The sequence below is a fragment of the Liolophura sinensis genome, chromosome 1, assembly GCF_032854445.1.
Source record: "Liolophura sinensis isolate JHLJ2023 chromosome 1, CUHK_Ljap_v2, whole genome shotgun sequence".
NCBI classification, from domain to species: Eukaryota; Metazoa; Mollusca; class Polyplacophora; order Chitonida; family Chitonidae; genus Liolophura; species Liolophura sinensis.
In genome coordinates, this window is record NC_088295.1 from 91,009,805 (window position 1) to 91,027,884 (window position 18,080).

The following is an 18,080-nucleotide window of genomic DNA, read 5'->3' on the forward strand; positions in this document are numbered from 1 at the left end:
CTGAGGTGTCGTACAGGTTTGCATTCTCAGCTATATCCCTATAAACATCCTCAGTCTGAATCTCGAGTAGCAGACTATCCGTGTCAATGTAGAGGAGCTGGCATCGCTCTCCGTACTGGGCCTTCATGTGGTTGTAGTAGAAGTCGTACATCAGGTGCTTTGAGAGATCTAGAATGCTCATGCCCACGTAGATAGGTCGGTTTAGGACTAGACGGATCTTGTGCATCTGAATCGCTGCGAGGTCATCATCAAATATGTTCGATGGCTATCAAGCGCCGGATCTTATCGTCTTCTCCAGAGCGTACCAGCTTGACGTCCACACGCTTCCGAAGGTTCTCCATGGTTTTTCCGAAGACCGAGTTGTTCATTAGCTTGTACAGGTCCTTCTCGAATTTACTCGCAGCCGTTTTTCGGAGCTCGGTGTTCATCCTGATATAGGGTTCCATCCAAGGGCTCTGGGCGAATCTCAGGGCCCGGTGAACCTTGGTCAGGCGCATTCCCAGAGATAGATACAGCTGTAGGTTCCGGTAGTGCAGGACATACCGTTCCTTATTGCGGAGGTTGGGGACCAGCTTTTCGACCTCGGTAGACCTACCCAGAAGGCCGTGCTGATAGTCTGACATCCACTCCTTCTGGACCACCAGACGCTCCGGGGCTAATGGGTAGCCGTTATGTGCGTTATGTAGGCCGGCCGGATACTCTAGGTCGACCTCGAGGATGTAACCGGAAGGACTGTCGTGCGTCATCTACCCACTGGAAGCCGTCCGTTGGAATTAACTGACTCATAGCCCAGCCATATAGATTATTGGCGTCTTGGTATTGGATGTAGCTGTTTGGACTTTCGGGGTTGTATCACTCCACCTGCGGATCATTGGCTTTGGCGTATCGCTTACTTACCATGGAGATACCTCCTCGCAACCCCTTCTGAATGAAGAGATGTTGGTCGTAGTCGGTTAACAGCTCCAGCTCTACCCCGGTCTTCTTGAACAGCGCATCCCAGGAGAGACCTGGGTTCGTAAAGTAGTGTGCAGGGACCAATCCATACTGCCGTAAACAAGTCTTTCGGAAGGCCTCAAACACATCGGCCAACAGGAGCACGTCTGTGCGGCAGTAAAGGTCTGTGTAGTCTCCCAGATTGGTGCAGTTAACTACCTTCCATACCTGTTGACCTTGGATGTAGTCCTCATCGCTAATGCCTCCGACTTTGAGCTTACTGTAGAAAGCCTCTTTGGGTGGAATGCTTGACTCGTCGAAGCGCTCCCAGGAGTCCATATACTCATAGGGGTAGACACCCTTACGCATCAGTAGCTTTCGTTTTTCTTCGGCAGGCTCATACCGGGCTGTGATGTGGAAAGCCTCAGGTTTGTTGGCCTCTACCAGATTGTCAAGGGAAGTCGGTAAGAATTGAACGCTGTCGATGAAGCGGAGCTGCCCCAGCGAGAAGGAGATGTACTTTTCCGTCTTGTTGGGGATGCAGGAGATGCGGCCCTCCGCCTTGCTTATGGCTTGCATTAGGAGGTACCCATCGTAGTCCCGTAGATTGTGGAAGACTACTGGTATGGCTGTCTTGGGACCCAGCCGCAACTTTAGGTTGCATGCGTTATGGGCCGCGCCTCTGTACTTGCCGGTGATATGGCAGTGATCGCGCACAGAATCGGCGCCTAGAGGCTTCTCACACACGTGGCAGGTTGCGGCGTTTTTGTGGGCCTGCCAGTCTTGGGGAGTCGTATTCATGACTATAGGGTTGGCTAGAACATTTTTGATTTCCCGCTCCTCCTGTTGGAGAGCTCTGAGGAAGTGTTCCGTCGCGTTAGGGCCTCTGTATTCCACGGGGCGTTTTGTGCGGCCGTCGCAACGCACCACAACACAGCAGTAACTGCAGGGCTCGTGGTGCTGAGTCTTTTGAGTGCTGCTCTCTGTACGTGACGGCGGCGGGCCTTCAACCTTTCTGGTCAGAGCCTCGAAGTCGGCATATATGATGAACGGAGCCGGTAGCTGTTTGTGGTGGTTCTGAAAGGCGAACTTGTTTTCCCCCCTCTTGGGGCATTTCCACCCTCACCGCCGTCTGGCCAATCCCTCGGCATTCCGGTTTATGCGCCTCGAGCAGGTCCTCCCTTGTGTAGCCGTGTAGACAGCGCTCGCAGAAGTGTTTGCGATTTCGTTTCTTACTTTCTTGGAACAGGAGACGATCGAGATCTTTTATCCGTGTATAATGGAATTTGCCTGCCTTCTCAATCAGCAGCAGATTGATTCGGGGCGTGTCGCCGGGCTTTTTGCTGAGACGGTGCATGATCACGCCCTTGTCCCACCCAAACACGTTGATGGCGAGGTCGTTCTTTTCCTCCACTTTAGGGATCTGAGAGATGGGCGTGGGGGCGTCGATCCCTCCGAAGTCAAGACCATCATTCGTGGGATATTTTGTTGGTCTCTGAGGGTCCCGGGCGGCTGGAAATAAGGCAGATCGGAGTGCCCATCGGAGGCAGTCGTCGTCTTTGTTCTTCACATTGATGACTGCTTTCTTGTTACTCACAGCTGCAGGTAGGGGGATGTAGGACCCGCCTCTCAGTGGCTGATACCTTGCAATGTCAAGCCAGAGTGTTTGCACGCTATTGACAACCCACCCTGACCCTCTCTGTGTCCATTTTCCCCAGCACCTCCTGGATGGTGGGGAAGGCCTTATCTAGAGCCCCGTCAATGTCACCAGCCTCTAAGAGGGCCTCCTGTTTGCTGTGGAGTACTGGGCTGGTATACTCTTCACTGCCATCAGCGTTGTCCTTTCGCAACTGAACCCTGAGGCCTAGTTGGAACTTAACCCCGTTGAGTGCCAGGATCTCTTCTTCTAGCTTCTGGCGAATAATAGCTCGAATTTCTTCTAAGAAGGCTATTGGGTCCATCCAAACGCCTTCGGGTACGTCCATCTGCCAGGCCCGGAGGAGATTCCTTATAGCCCGGCCGGTGTTAGTGAATTCTAGTTTCTTTTCACCCAGTATTCCGCCTAGCAATTCATCCAACTCCTCGTTACTGAGGAGCTTCTTGACGTCTTGCTTCAACTCCTCATTACTGAGCGGGTTCTTGACGTCTTGCTTCAACTCCTCGTTACTTCGGGAGCTCAACTCAGCCACAGCCGTTTTATGCCTGTCGAGGATCCCCTGCAATTCTTCCAAGGCATTGCGGGACCGTGGGTACTTAGGCCGCACACCTAGGAGCGTCAAAAACTCCCCCCGTAGTGCTCGCGCTTTTTGATGGTGCCTCATTGTACGAGTCGGTGTAACTATGCACACGACTCTCTAATTGTAAATTTCTATAGCCGCCAGCCGTTTGAACTCGTCCCAGAAAGCCTTGTGCCCCCGCTTCCTTTCACGCGTCTGGACCCTATTATGTCCGCAGGCCATGCAAAGCCGAAATCGATTTTTAACGCCCCGACCACAGTGAATACATGGCTGGGTGCCAGGACCCTGCCGCAGACGGTATAGGTGACCCCCGCAGTACTCCTCCAGACAACTCTTACCACAGAGCTCCGTGGAGCCGATGAGAAGCCACCGGCAATTATTGTAACCCTTTAGCATGTTGTATACACGCTTGGTGTAGAAGCATACCAGGTGCGATGGGTATGTCTAATACAACCCCCAGAAGCGGGGAAAGGGGGGTGGGGGCCTCTATTTGTTATGGGGAGGGCCACAAGGGGGGGGGGGCGTGCGCCAGAACCCTCCTTACCTATACTACTCCAGGATAAACGTCAACATTGCCTTTAATTCTCAATTTAAGGCTAAGAGGCCTTTTAATGCGGAAAGCCATTCTGGTGGTAAAAAAAAAAAAAAAACACCTCGCTCAAAGGAGCTACTCGGCTGACACGTCCAACTGTGTGGACGGCCAGTCAGGTACTGCACTGCGTTCTCAACCCCTTGACTGATCAACTGTCAAGTGACAGTGGCGAATGAACTACGTGCAAGAGTGCACGAATTTGCTGCCTGTTAGTGACACAAGCCTTTGTGTGCCCTGCTAGCCCGGGATGAATGGAGCTCGACCGGGCAAGCTGACCTTGTTCACTGTCCTATGCTGTAACCTGTATAGGCCTCCAACACAGGCCACAACAACCGGTGCCCGAGCCAAGCCGCGCGGGCTGGCCCACCGGCCACGCTGGCCAAACACCAAAACGTCAAAAAACTGGTCAAAAATATGAAATTTCTGACTACAAAATATATCAATCGACAGCTCGTGACAAGAGAAATCCTTGAGTATCAGAAACACACAAGAAATCACAGGAAATCCAGAGAAATGAAACCTGACAGATGGAGCAATCTGACAACACGTCTGACCTCCAAAACTCTATGTATCTATCTTTTTTTTTTTTTTTTTTTTTTTTTTTTTGTACGCCACAGCAATCTAGGCTGTGGGAAAACAGAACCAAAGCTGTCCGCAGTATGTAAAACATACCTACATCCTTACTGACAGGACCAGCCCATCATTATATGACTAAAACGTCACAACCGGCAGACAGATAGAGCCAGGACAGACACAAGAAACAAATATCCATTAAAATTAACAGTAAAACTTTCGCCTCAGAATAGGCGGAACTGCTGAAAACGTGAAGTTATGACACCAGGTCACAAACAATTGCCAGATTAAAATTGGACAACGGGCCTGCCGTTCCGCAGAACGCAAAGAATAGAATTGCGACACCAGGTGGTCTTAAATGTCGCCAACTTTCCGAGCCTGCGATGCCGTTCAAAAACAGTCAGTAAGTGGTACTGCAGGTCTCTGTGGAAAAGGCTGGGCACCACCTTAAGATGGTCGATCACGTGATTGTGTGCTACCACGTAGCACCGGTGCCTCCAAATTGACCAGATACAAAGAAACACCTGATCTCTGACGACCGGTTTCAATGAAGGCGGCACTTGTCTCAAGTCCCCCCACAAAACATCTTCTAGGCTGAACGAGAACCCTCGTCCAAGCAGGCGCCCATTTGTCCGTTCCAACATCTGCCACATGCTGGACGCAACCGGGCAATGCCACACAAGGTGTTCTACGGTCTCGTCTTGAGACGAGCACAAAGGACAGTCGGCAGATGCAGACAGTCCTGCTCGGATTAACTTATGCCCGACCCACCACTGTCTGTGCCACAGCAGCCAAACAGCTTCCTTAGCTCGGTTGTCCACCCCAGACTTCCAGAGCGATAAAAACAAGTTCCTCCAGGACGATGGCACCCAACCCAACTGTTGCCACTTTTGTACTCCGGCGGGGGTTACGCTGTTGTCCACCAGAAGGATCTGATACCATCTCCTGGAGGAAAGCTGAGAAAGGTCCTGTTGGTTAACCTGATACCTCGTCCGGCTGGGATTCGTGACAGTATCCGGCAGATTGAACCATGCCTTCGGTATTGCCCTTCGCACAGCTGCTAGGTGACGCCAATTGACGGACTCCAAGACCAGCCACACTCTGGTGCCTCCATCCACAATATCCGACAATCGCCGGAAACTGGGCGTGGCCGTCTTACCAGGCATCAAAGGTCTTCCACCCTCTCCTAAAATTAGAGGATTTCCATACAAAGGCTGATCCAGAGCTTCCTGCCACGAAACCGGATCAGCCTCAGTCCGTTTCAGCTTAAAGAAGGTTTTCAGATGGTCGAAGTACCACCGAGGGAGAGAACTGAAACGCGTTGGAGCTTTAAGCAGCCGGAAAAAATCAACCACAGCGTGGGGTTCACTTTTCGACGCCACAAGCCTCCGGCCTACCTGAGCCCACCGAGACGAACTCAACATAAGCCGCTCCAAAAAAGCCAGCTTTAAGGACTGAACCTTCTTGGGGATATCTACGAGGCCTAGACCTCCACTTGCCTTGGGGAGGGTACAAACTTTGGAAGAGACCAGAGGCTTTTTACTCTTCCACAAAAAATCCCGACACATCCCAACTAATGTGTTCTCCTTATCCGCCGGCAAGTCAAAAACTGAGGCAACATACCACAATTTCGACATTGCCAGCAAGTTTAACACAAGGACTCGCCCAACAATGCTTAGTCCTCTCTTGCTCCACCCCTTGAGGGTGCTGCCGACCTTCTGGATGCGGTCATTCCAGTTAACAGAAGCCGCGTTTTTTGCACCTTGTTTTACCCCCAAGAGTTTGACGTGATCTTGTGACCATTCAATACCCAAAGGAGTATCAGCACGACCCCTCCAAGCACCCAAGAATAACCCTTTTGACTTGGATCTGTTGACTTTGCAGCCAGATGCTTTCTGGTACTTGTTCAAGATCGCCTCAGCAATGTGGAAGTCTTCATCATCTCCAACGAAGAGAGATGCGTCGTCGGCATACTGGGAGATTTTGATCGGTTCTTCGACATCAGGGACTCTCACTCCCTTCATGTCAGAAGACCTCACAACCACCCCAAGAACCTCTGCGGCCAGAACGTAAAGCAGGGGAGACAGAGGACAGCCCTGGCGAACTCCACGCTCGAGGAGAACAGGGTCACCTATAAAACCATTCACCATTACACGACTTACAGGAGACTTGTAAAGAAGCCGAATCCATTTACAAAAAACAGGCCCGAACCCCATCCGCTCCAACACTTTGTGCATAAAAGCCCATTCCAAACGATCAAAAGCCTTCTCGTTATCAAGGCTTATGATTGCCGCCTCGATATCCTCGTCTTCGACGAGCTCTATAAGGTCCCGAACAAGGAAGCTATTGGTGAGGATTGACCTCCCTGGCACAGAACAGGTCTGATCACTGTGAACAACAAGGCCCATCACGGATCCAAGTCTGCGGGTTAGCGCCTTCGTGATGATCTTATAATCGGCACACAAGAGTGAAATCGGCCTCCAATTCCGCAGGTCCTCTTTTGGCCCCTGCTTGTGAACGAGCCTGACAAGAGCCTGCTGCATTGAATTGGTTAACTCACCCTGCTCAAAAGCCTCGTTGGCAACGTCCAGCAGGATAGGGCCTAGCACATCCCAGAAAGCCAAATACAGTTCGACAGGAAGACCATCGATACCGGGGGACTTGTTCAGCGTCATGGATTTTGCTGCAGAATGCAGCTCATCCAAAGTGAACGGCTGTTCACAGATCGCGGCCTCCTGAGGAGGCAAGATCTGGGAGATCTGGGAGATCAACTCCTCCATGCAATTTCTCTCAACTCCCTCTGAGGTGAAGAGGCTCTGGTAGAAATCGCATGTGGCCTGCAATAAATCCTTGGTGGACCGGACAGAACGGCCATCAGGAGTTGCTACTTCGCGGATAAGTTTTTCAGTAGCACGCGACTTCTCCAAAGAACAGAAATAGCGAGTGGGGTTCTCGCCTTCCACCTGCCACTTGACTCTGGCACGAACGGCGGCTGCTTTATAAGCCTGTTGCTCACCAGTCCGCACTTTACGTTTTAGACCTTCCAACAGGTCAACTAGATGGGTCTCCCCATCCCTAACTCTTTTAGAGACCTTGTTGTAATCCTTTAGGAGTTTACGTTGAGCCCGTTTACGGCGACGTGCCCTAGCCTTACTGTACGACAGTGCCACCAGCTGAAGCCCAGATTTGCCCTCCTCCCAGAATTCAGCAGCAGACCTAAAGGAATCCCTCTCTGACATCCAAGCGGCAAAATAATCTCGCATGTTCTTGTGAAACTCTTCGTCATTTAAAAGGCTGACGTTGAGCTTCCAGAAACCTGGACCTTTCTCTACCCAATCCCCTGAATCAAATTTGGCTGTGACCATAGTATGATCAGACATGGCAGTGGGTTCATGACCTGCATGAACCAGATGTCCAAGGAGATCCTTGCTACAATACACTCTATCCAGACGCGAAGAGTGCGTACCAGTTGGCGAGGTCCAAGTGTATTCATGGGCATCAGGATGAAGGAACCTAAAAGTATCCGACAGAGAATATGTTTTAATCAAAGTTGCCAAAGGAGCAGTAGACGAATCAGAAGCTACCGCGGCTGTGCTTCGCCTATCTATTAGAGGATTTAAGACGCAATTGAAATCTCCGGCCAGGAAGACGTTGGTGTTTGAATCACCCAGAACTCTTTCTAGACCTTGGAAAAACCGACGACGGTCAGGAACATATGTTGGTGCATGTACGGCGACAAACGTAAAATCAAAGCCTGAATACTCCGCCTCAACCTTGACCCAACGACCACCGGGATCAGTGACAGATGACACTATGGTCCCCGAGGCGAAGAAAAAAGCAAGAAACACAATAGCCGTGCCCGCTCTATGATTCGAGCCGGAAGAGGAAAAGACTTTCCCTTTCACAGCTGTTTCAAACCGGGTTACGTCATTGACGTCAGTAAAATGCGTCTCTTGTAGAAAAGCAACATCTGCTTTTAATGACCTGAAGGTATGGCCAAGGGAAAATTGCTTCCAGTCCGAAAGCAAACCCTGACAATTTAGTGTGACAACATTTAGAGCCATTATGGATCTATTTAAGTTTTGTTTTTCTCGACTTCTTGTACAGGGCAGCCTTGCGTGCAGCAAAGTCCTCCTGGGACAGGTAAATGACTTTCCTCTGTTTCCTGACTTTCTCAATTTTTGAGTCGCGGCGCATGGTCCGATAATGGACTCCTAAAGAAGTGGAGACAGGGACTAAAACCTCGCCTTGATCGTTAGCGTATGCCGGCATTGACTCGTCTAGGTCTTTTCCCGGAACGGAATCCTCCATTTCCGACGTCGTGTCCTCCATGGGGATAACCGATCCAGAGGCTTCAATGCCGCTAACTTGGTCTTTTGAGGTGTCTACAAAAATGGCCTCTGAAGCGGTGCTCCATAAGGACTCATTAATATCTTGTTTTGCAACTGGCTGGGAAAAGGTAAATGACTGACTCCACAAGTCTTGTGAAGAGTCTTGCTCGGGAGACTGACCGGTCGAGCTGTACGGAACCAACGGTTCAGTGAAATGCAACGATACTTCCTCCTGTTTGACCTGGCTAGAAACTGATGAAATACCATCATCTGCATTTTTGTCCACATCATTTTCCTCCTCTTTACCCTCTTCATTGCTACCACCCTCCAGCCCGTCCTTACCATTATCCATAGCATCTTTATCACTCCCGTCCTCTGCCTCATTCACCTCATTTTTATCATCATTACCCACTACATCATTGCTACTCTCCTGTCCACCATTCGTATCCCCATTCACCATTTCACAATCATCCTCAGCCTCATTACTATCATCCATGTCATCATCACTGTCAACCTTTCTGTCATTATCTCCCTGCTCATTGTCATGATCATCATTATTCATATCCTTGTCGTCCTTATTACCACTATCATCCATCGCAACTGCGATGTCATCTTCATCTCCACTACTTGTCCCATTGTCACTACTCTCAGTGTCCAGATCTTGAGGACAATTCTTTTGAAAATGAACTTCTTGCTTGCAAATCAAACATTTGTTTCTCAGCGGGCAGTCATTTTTGAGGTGGTCTGTCGCCTGGCACAGGTGACAAGCTCGCACCTGCCCTCTGTACCAGACTGGTAACCGAAAAGATGCTCCCACCCATATGGCTTCAGGAATGGTGGACGAAATGTTGCTCATCCATATTCTCCTAACCCCATTTTGCAAGGTTCTGTCGAACAGGTAGCATTCTCGTTCGACAGAATGCACCGTTCCAAACTGTTTGAGAGCAGCCCCTATCCGTTCATCCGGAATCTCATAGGGGCTCTTCACCTTAACCAAAGTTCTGGATTGCTCAACTTCATAAACCGGACAGTTTACCCCATTAAGCACCAGATCTTCATTAAGCAGTTTTTGCTTGACCTCCTCATTGGCAACAGTGACATTCCACAGATCCCCAGTAACGTGGACCAAACCCCTCAACACTTTGGGTCCGCTGCCGATACGTTCCTGCAACCCATGGTAAACTTCAATGGCTTTTATATTGCCTTTAATCCGCAATTTAAGGCTAAGAGGCCTTTTAATGCGGAAAGCCATTCTGGTGGTAAAAAAAAAAAAAAAAAAAAAAAAAAAAAAAAAAAAAAAACCCTCGCCCAAAGGCGCTACCCGACTGACACGTCCAACTGTGTGGACGGTTAGTCAGGTACTGCACTACGTGCTCAACCCCTTCACCGATCAACTGTCTAGTGACAGTGGCCAATAAACTTCGTGCAAGAGTGCACGAATTTGCTGCAAGTTAGTTACAAAAGCCTTTGTGTGCCCTGCTAGCCCGGGATGAATGGAGCTCTACCGGGCAAGCTGACCTTGTTCACTGTCCTATGCTGTAAGCCGTATAGGCCTCCAACACAGGCCACGACAACTGGTGCCTGAGCCAAGCCGCGCAGGCTGGCCCACCGGCCACGCTGGCCAAACACCAAAACGTCAAAAAACCAGTCAAAATACAGAATTTCTGACTACAAACTATATCAATGGATGGCTCGTGACAAGAGAAATCTGTGAGCATCACAAACACACAAGAAATCACTGGAAATCCAGAGAAATGAAGCCTGACAGATGGAGCGATCTGACAACACGTCCGACCTCCAAAGCTCTATCTATCTATCTTTTTTTTTTTTTTTTTTTTTGTACGCCACAGCAATCTAGGCTGTGGGAAAACAGAACCAAGTCTGTCCGCGGTATGTAAAACATACCTACATCCTTACCGACAGGACCAGCCCATCATTATATGACTAAAACTTCACAACCGGCAGACAGATAGAGCCAGGAAAGACACAAGAAACAAATATCCATTAAAATTTACAGTAAAACTTCCGCCTCAGAATAGGCGGAACTGCTGAAAACGTGAAGTCACGACACCAGGTCATCAACAATTGCCAGATTAAAATTGGACAACGGGCCTGCCGTTCCGCAGAACGCAAAGAATAGAATTGCGACACCAGGTCGTATTGAATGTCGCCAACTTTCCCAGCCTGCGATGCCGTTCAAAAACAGTCAGCAAGTGGTACTGCAGGTCTCTGTGGAAAAGGCTGGGCACCACCTTAAGATGGTCGATCACGTGATTGTGTGCTACCACGTAGCACCGATGCCTCCAAATCGACCAGATACAAAGAAACACCTGATCTCTGACGACCGGTTTCAATGAAGAAGGCACTTGTCTCAAGTCGCCCCACAACACATCTTCCAGGCTGAACGAGAACCCTCGTCCAAGGACGCGCCCAATTGTCCGTTCCAACATCTGCCACATGCTGGACGCAACCGGGCAATGCCACACAAGGTGTTCTACGGTCTCGTCTTGAGACGAGCACAAAGGACAGTCGGCAGATGCAGACAGTCCTGCTCGGACTAACTTATGCCCGACCCACCATTGTCTGTGCCACAGCAGCCAAACAGCTTCCTTAGCTCGGTTGTCTACCCCAGACTTCCAGAGCGATAAAAACAAGTTCCTCCAGGACGATGGCACCCAAACCAACTGTTGCCACTTCTGGACTCCTGCAGGGGTTACGTCGTTGTCCACCAGAAGGATCTGATACCATCTCCTGGAGGAAAGCTGAGAAAGGTCCTGTTGGTTAACCTGATACCTCGTCCGGCTGGGATTCGTGACAGTATCCGGCAGACTGAACCATGCCTTCGGTATTGCCCTTTGCACAGCTGCTAGGTGACGCCAATTGACCGACTCCAAGACCAGCCACACTCTGGTGCCTCCATCCACAATATCCGACAATCGCCGGAAACTGGGCGTGGCCGTCTTACCAGGAATCAAGGGTCTTCCACCCTCTCCTAAAATTAGGGGATTTCCATACAAAGGCTGATCCAGAGCTTCCTGCCACGAAACCGGATCAGCCTCAGTCCGTTTCAGCTTAAAGAAGGTTTTCAGATGGTCGAAGTACCACCGAGGAAGAGAACTGAAACGCGTTGGAGCTTTAAGCAGCCGGAAAAAATCAACCACCGCGTGGGGTTCACTTTTCGACGCCACAAGCCTCCGGCCTACCTGAGCCCACCGGGACGAACTCAACATAAGCCGCTCCAAAAAAGCCAGCTTTAAGGACTGAACCTTCTTGGGGATATCTACGAGGCCTAGACCTCCACTTGCCTTGGGGAGGGTACAAACTTTGGAAGAGACCAGAGGCTTTTTACTCTTCCACAAAAAATCCCGACACATCCCAACTAATGTGTGCTCCTTATCCGTCGGCAAGTCAAAGACTGAGGCAACATACCACAATTTCGACATTGCCAGCAAGTTTAACACAAGGACTCGCCCAACAATGCTTAGGCCTCTCTTGCTCCACCCCTTGAGGGTGCTGCCGACCTTCTGGATGCGGTCATTCCAGTTAACAGAAGCCGCGTTTTTTGCACCTTGTTTTACCCCCAAGAGTTTGACGTGATCCTGAATGAATGAATGAATGAATGAATGACTATGGCTTAACGCCACATCGGCAATATTTCAGCCATATCGTGGCGAGAACAAGGTGAAAACGCGAGACGGTAGAGGTTTTCGACATGATAATATGAACATCAAAAGTAAAACAAAAGTACAGACATGTTTAAAATCGTATAAAAGAAAATTAAGAGTTAAAACTCGAAAACCAGGGTTATAGTACATGTATAAATATATATAACTGTTTATCTATAGATGTTTTTTGACAATTAAAATTTATATTTTATGATATAGGCCAATGGCCTTCAAATAATTTATGACAACATCGCCAGCGATGCTGTCAAATAAATCATATATAGAGTTGACCGTGTAGAATCTCTGCCGAACATGGGCAAAGTCTACACAGTCAACCAGAATATGTTTGATGCCATATTGAGCATCACATCCAACACACTCGGGAGCACTGCTCCCATCCAAGATGAAATTGTGTGTCAGATGAGAATGCCCAATACGGCATCTGGTTAAAACGACTTGGTCTCTACGAGACATATTAAGTGTATATGAATTATAGCCAATGACCGGATGAATAGCATGCAGTTTATTATGGGCCTGCAAGTTCCATTCACCCTGCCAAAGGCAACGAATATATTTAAGAATATTGGACTTCATGTCAGTATAAGGGATTTTTATCTTGGATATGGGTTTATTTAGGGCAGCTTTCGCCTCCCTGTCTGCGACGGTGTTTCCATGGATACCAATATGACTTGGTATCCAGCAGAATATAATATCTTTACCTCTTCTAATTAATTTCCTATGTATAGCTAAAATTTGAAGGATCAAGGGATTTTTAAATTTATTATTCTGTATTGCCAATAAGCAAGACAACGAGTCCGTGCATATCATTGCCCTCTGGGCACACCCAGAAGAAACATATGATAAGGCAAGGAGTATAGCTCTTGCCTCGGCAGAAAATATTGAAGAAGAGGATGGAAGACGAAAGGAAGAGACCCGCTGCTCTAAGACAGCCGCAGTCGCAACCCTGTCCCCATCCTTCGACCCGTCAGTATATATAAATTTATAATCCGTATAATTAGCTTTAATTTCAGCAAAACCTTGCTGAATTATAAGAGGATTTATATTGGATTTATTATATTTACGTAGATCAAATATTAGTTTTGGTTGTGGGAGAAGCCATGGAGGAGACTCCGGAAAAGACACCGGAGCTATATCATCCAGATTGATGTTACCTCCCACAATATGGTCCTGTATACGAAGACCGAACGAAGGGATCTTGTTAGGACATTTAGTATATTTGTCTACATATAATGGATTGAAAACACAGTCGTAGGCAGGGTTTGTTGGATGAGCTTTAAGCTTTGTACTATATTGAAGGCTCAGTTTTATACGTCGGTGATATAAAGAAGGTTCATTAGCCTCCACGTATAAACTTTCTACTGGTGAGGTTCTAAAAGCACCAAGGCTGAGCCTCAAACCTTGGTGATGAACAGGATCCAACATTTTAATGTACGACTTCCTAGCGGAACCGTAAATGATGGATCCATAGTCCAATTTAGACCTCACCAGAGAACGATATAAATTAAGTAAAACTGATCGGTCAGCACCCCAATCGGTGCTAGACACGACCTTAATTATATCGAGAGCCTTTGTACATTTAGCTTTAAGCATTTTGATATGAGGTATAAAAGATAGCTTACTATCAAATATTATACCTAAAAATTTAGTTTCTCCAACAATTTTAACCTGTTCACCACAAAAATTAAGCTCAGGGTCAAGATGAAGTTTCCGTTTGTTACAAAAATGCATACCGACGGTTTTAGACGTTGAAAATCTAAAACCGTTTTCAGTTGCCCATTTCTCGATTTTATTGAGACAAAGCTGCAACTGACGTTCGATATTATTCATATTCTTAGCTCGGTAGCATATAAGGAAATCATCGACGTATAAAGAACCCTCTGTGCCAGATGTTAATGTTTTTGCTAGGCTATTTATTTTTATGCTGAACAGAGTTGGTGATAGAATGCTGCCCTGGGGTACACCCATTTCTTGCTCATAAGAGTCAGAAAGAGTGGACCCAACCCGTACCTTAAACTGACGATCAGATAAAAATTGAGATATAAATAAAGTTAAGCGACCTTTAAGACCCATATCCGCGAGGTCTTTTAAAATACCATATTTCCATGTGGTGTCGTAGGCCTTTTCAAGGTCAAAAAATATGGACACCACATGTTCATTATTAACAAAACCATTACGAATAAAAGTTTCGAATCGAACAAGGTGATCCATGGTAGATCTACCTTGCCGAAAACCACATTGAATATTAGAGAGTAACTTGTTGGTTTCAAGAAACCAAACAAGTCTATCATTAATCATGCGTTCCATAGTCTTACAGACACAGCTGGTAAGAGCTATGGGACGGTAATTATTTGGATCATTATGATCCTTACCCGGTTTGGGAACCGGGATAATACACGCCTCCCTCCATGATGGTGGAAAATTACCAGTTATCCAAATATCATTAATCAAGTCCAAGAGAGTCTCCAGTGGCTCAAGTGGTAAATGGTTCAGAAACTTATAATATACATTATCAGGACCACAAGCAGTATCGTGGGCCTTTTTTAATGCAGTTCTAAGTTCCTCGATATTAAATGGACGATTATAATCTTCTAAATTCTTAGAAGAAAAGGGCAATTTAATTTTCTCCTTCTGGTTTTTAATATGCTGGAATTCTTTAGTATAGTTCTCAGAAGAAGATTTCTTTGAGATTGTTTCAGCTAGTTTATTAGCTATATCGGGTGGAGAAGTTAATATATTATCTCCATCTTTTAAATGCTGAACTTTTGCTTTATTATTTTTGCCCTTAAGTTTCTGAACCATGTTCCAGACCTTACGCATGGGTGTTTTTGACGTAATGCCCGAAACAAAGTTCCGCCAACAAGATCGTCTCTTGGACTTGAGTAATCGGCGAGCCTTAGCTCTAAAAATACGAACCTGGTTTAAGTTGTTATCAGTAGGACATATATTAAAGTTTCGCTCGGCCTTTTTGCGGTCCTTAATGGCTTTGCGACAGTCCTTATCATACCAGGGTTTGCTTTTGGATTTGGGATTTGTCGAGGTTTTAGGTATAGTTCTATCGGCAGCTCGTAAAACAAGCTCGTTAAATTTTAATATTGGATCATTTGCTGCATTGAGAGTCTCTGGAGTGATATCAGCCTCACAGAACATCTCGAATGCGATCCAATCTGCTTTATCGAATTTCCACCTAGCTACACGTTCTAAAGAGTTAGAAGTGATATGGTCTAGGATAATAGGAAAATGGTCACTACCACACAGATCGTCATGCACCTTCCAAGAAAAATCAAGGAAAAGTGATGGATCTGTGATAGTGAGATCGATAGCAGAATAAACGCCATTACCCGGATGTAAATAGGTATTAGAACCATCATTGAAATAACACAGTTCATATTTCGATAAAAAATCTTCCAAAGTTTTGCCTTTACCGTTTATATTATTACTGCCCCATAGAGGGTTATGGGCATTAAAATCCCCCATTATTATAAAAGGGGATGGGAGTTGTTCTTTCAAGTTATGTAATTGAGAGATTGACAAAGAACAATGAGGAGGAATATAGATCGAACATAAAGTAACTGTTTCTGACAAAGAAACACGAACGGCCACAGCCTGAAGCTCTGTATCCAGAGCAACAGGGCTGTGAATAATATTGTTATTGATAAAGATCGAGGAGCCGCCTGCAGCTCGCTCGTCTTCATTTGAATAAGTACTATATAAAGTATAATTTTTAAGAGATAATTTATCTTTGTCAGATGTCTTCAGGTGAGTTTCCTGAAGACAGAGGGCGGCTGGATTTAAAGATTGAACTAACTGTGTTATTTCAATAAAATTAACCTTAAGACCTCGACAATTCCATTGTATAATTTTATCGTATATCGCCATTATGGAGGGAGACGTATAGGCGATTTATCTTTGTGTTTAGACCGCGGACGGCCCTTTCTTGGAGATCGGCTGGAAGATCTCCCTGGTGCGGGTGATGTATCCATCACATCCGCATCTGATGTTGAAGGACCAACGTCCTCCAACGATCCAAACCTATTGAAAGTTTGGACAGGATCCCTAGTGGCCTTAGAGGGACGCTCCGTGGGACCACTAGGTTTATTATTTTCATTATGACTTTTGTTTCCGGACTTAGTTCTGGTAGTTTTGTTTTTATCTTGTTCAGGTTTATCAATTTTTTGTGTAATATTTACTTGTTTTACTTGCTGTACTGTAGTGGTCTGTGTTGAGCAGGAATTATGGGCAGTTTGAGAAGCAGGTTGTAAAGATATAGAAGTAGGTTTGTCGTTTCCAATGGGCCAAGTCCAAGAGGTTTGAGTAGCAACAGATGCTACTCGCTTGACCACATTGGCAAACGAAGTCTGCGGAGAAGTATTAGAGGGTGAGACTAATTTTCGGGCTTCCTGGTAGGATATATTGTTTCTGACTTTAATATTAATTATTTGTTTTTCCTTCACGAAAAGCGGACAGTCTCTAGACGAGGCCATGTGATCTCCACTGCAGTTGCAACACTTAACTGTGTTGCTGCAGTCGAAACCCTCATGACCCTCACTGCCGCATCTGAAGCAAACCAGTTTATTTTTACATTGTCCCTTGCCGTGACCAAATTTTTGGCAAGTAAAACAACGTGTAGGATTAGGGATGTATAAATCTACATTAACCCTATATGGGCCAATGTAGATATGTGACGGTAGAGATGTACTATTAAATGTCAAAAGGTAGGTATTTAATTTGATGATGTTGCCAGCTTTTTTTGATGTAAAACGTTTTACTCTGGCAACACCCTGTGGTTTTAATTCTGTGCAGATTTCCTCTTCAGTTAAATCTATGATATCACCATCCCTATCACGTATTATTCCCTGACAGCTGTTCAGGGAACTGTGAGGGGATGTATAAATATTTATATCAGAGATTTTTTTAAGTGATAATAAATTTTTAGATTGTTGTTTCCGGAAACATTCGATGAGGATGTCTCCGGATCGTAGTTTTTTAACAGTTTTCAAAGTCCCTGCTGCCCCTTCCAATGCCCTTTTTAACAAAAAAGGATGAATTTTAGAGGCCGGCTTTTGTTCGCTCCTAGTGGAGAGGACGATAAAAGCCGGCCAATTGTCCTGTTCATTATCAAGTGAATCGGATAAAACTTCCAGCTTCCTCTTTTTATCAGCGCCTGGAGTGGGCCGAGAGGAAGATTGGATTGTTATATTGGAAACGTTTGACAAAAGGTTTGAATTAGACATATTTATTATATAATAAGAATTCACCCCACGTGTTCCCCACCCACCACGGAGTGCCAACAAGGGCGATGCCTGAACCTGGGAATACCCAGCAGGAAAGACACCAAGGATTCCATATGAGGTATACTCGAACAGATTGATTTTTACCAACAGGTTAAATTCAATCTACTCGATTGACCCATGAGCCACCGCCTCAAAACGTAGTCCCACATACGAAATTTCAGAAATAACATTTATTCTTTATTGAGTGGTGTTATGGAGAAATTCTGGGACAACGCAGAGGCAAGACATGACCAAGCCGATTGATCGGACCGGGCCCATCCGACCTCCCGTCTCACTCCAAGTAAGGGCCAAAGTGGCGTGTTGGGACGTGATCCTGTGACCATTCAATACCCAAAGGAGTATCGGCACGACCCTTCCAAGCACCCAAGAATAACCCTTTTGACTTGGATCTGTTGACTTTGCAGCCTGACGCTTTCTGGTACTTGTTCAAGACCGTC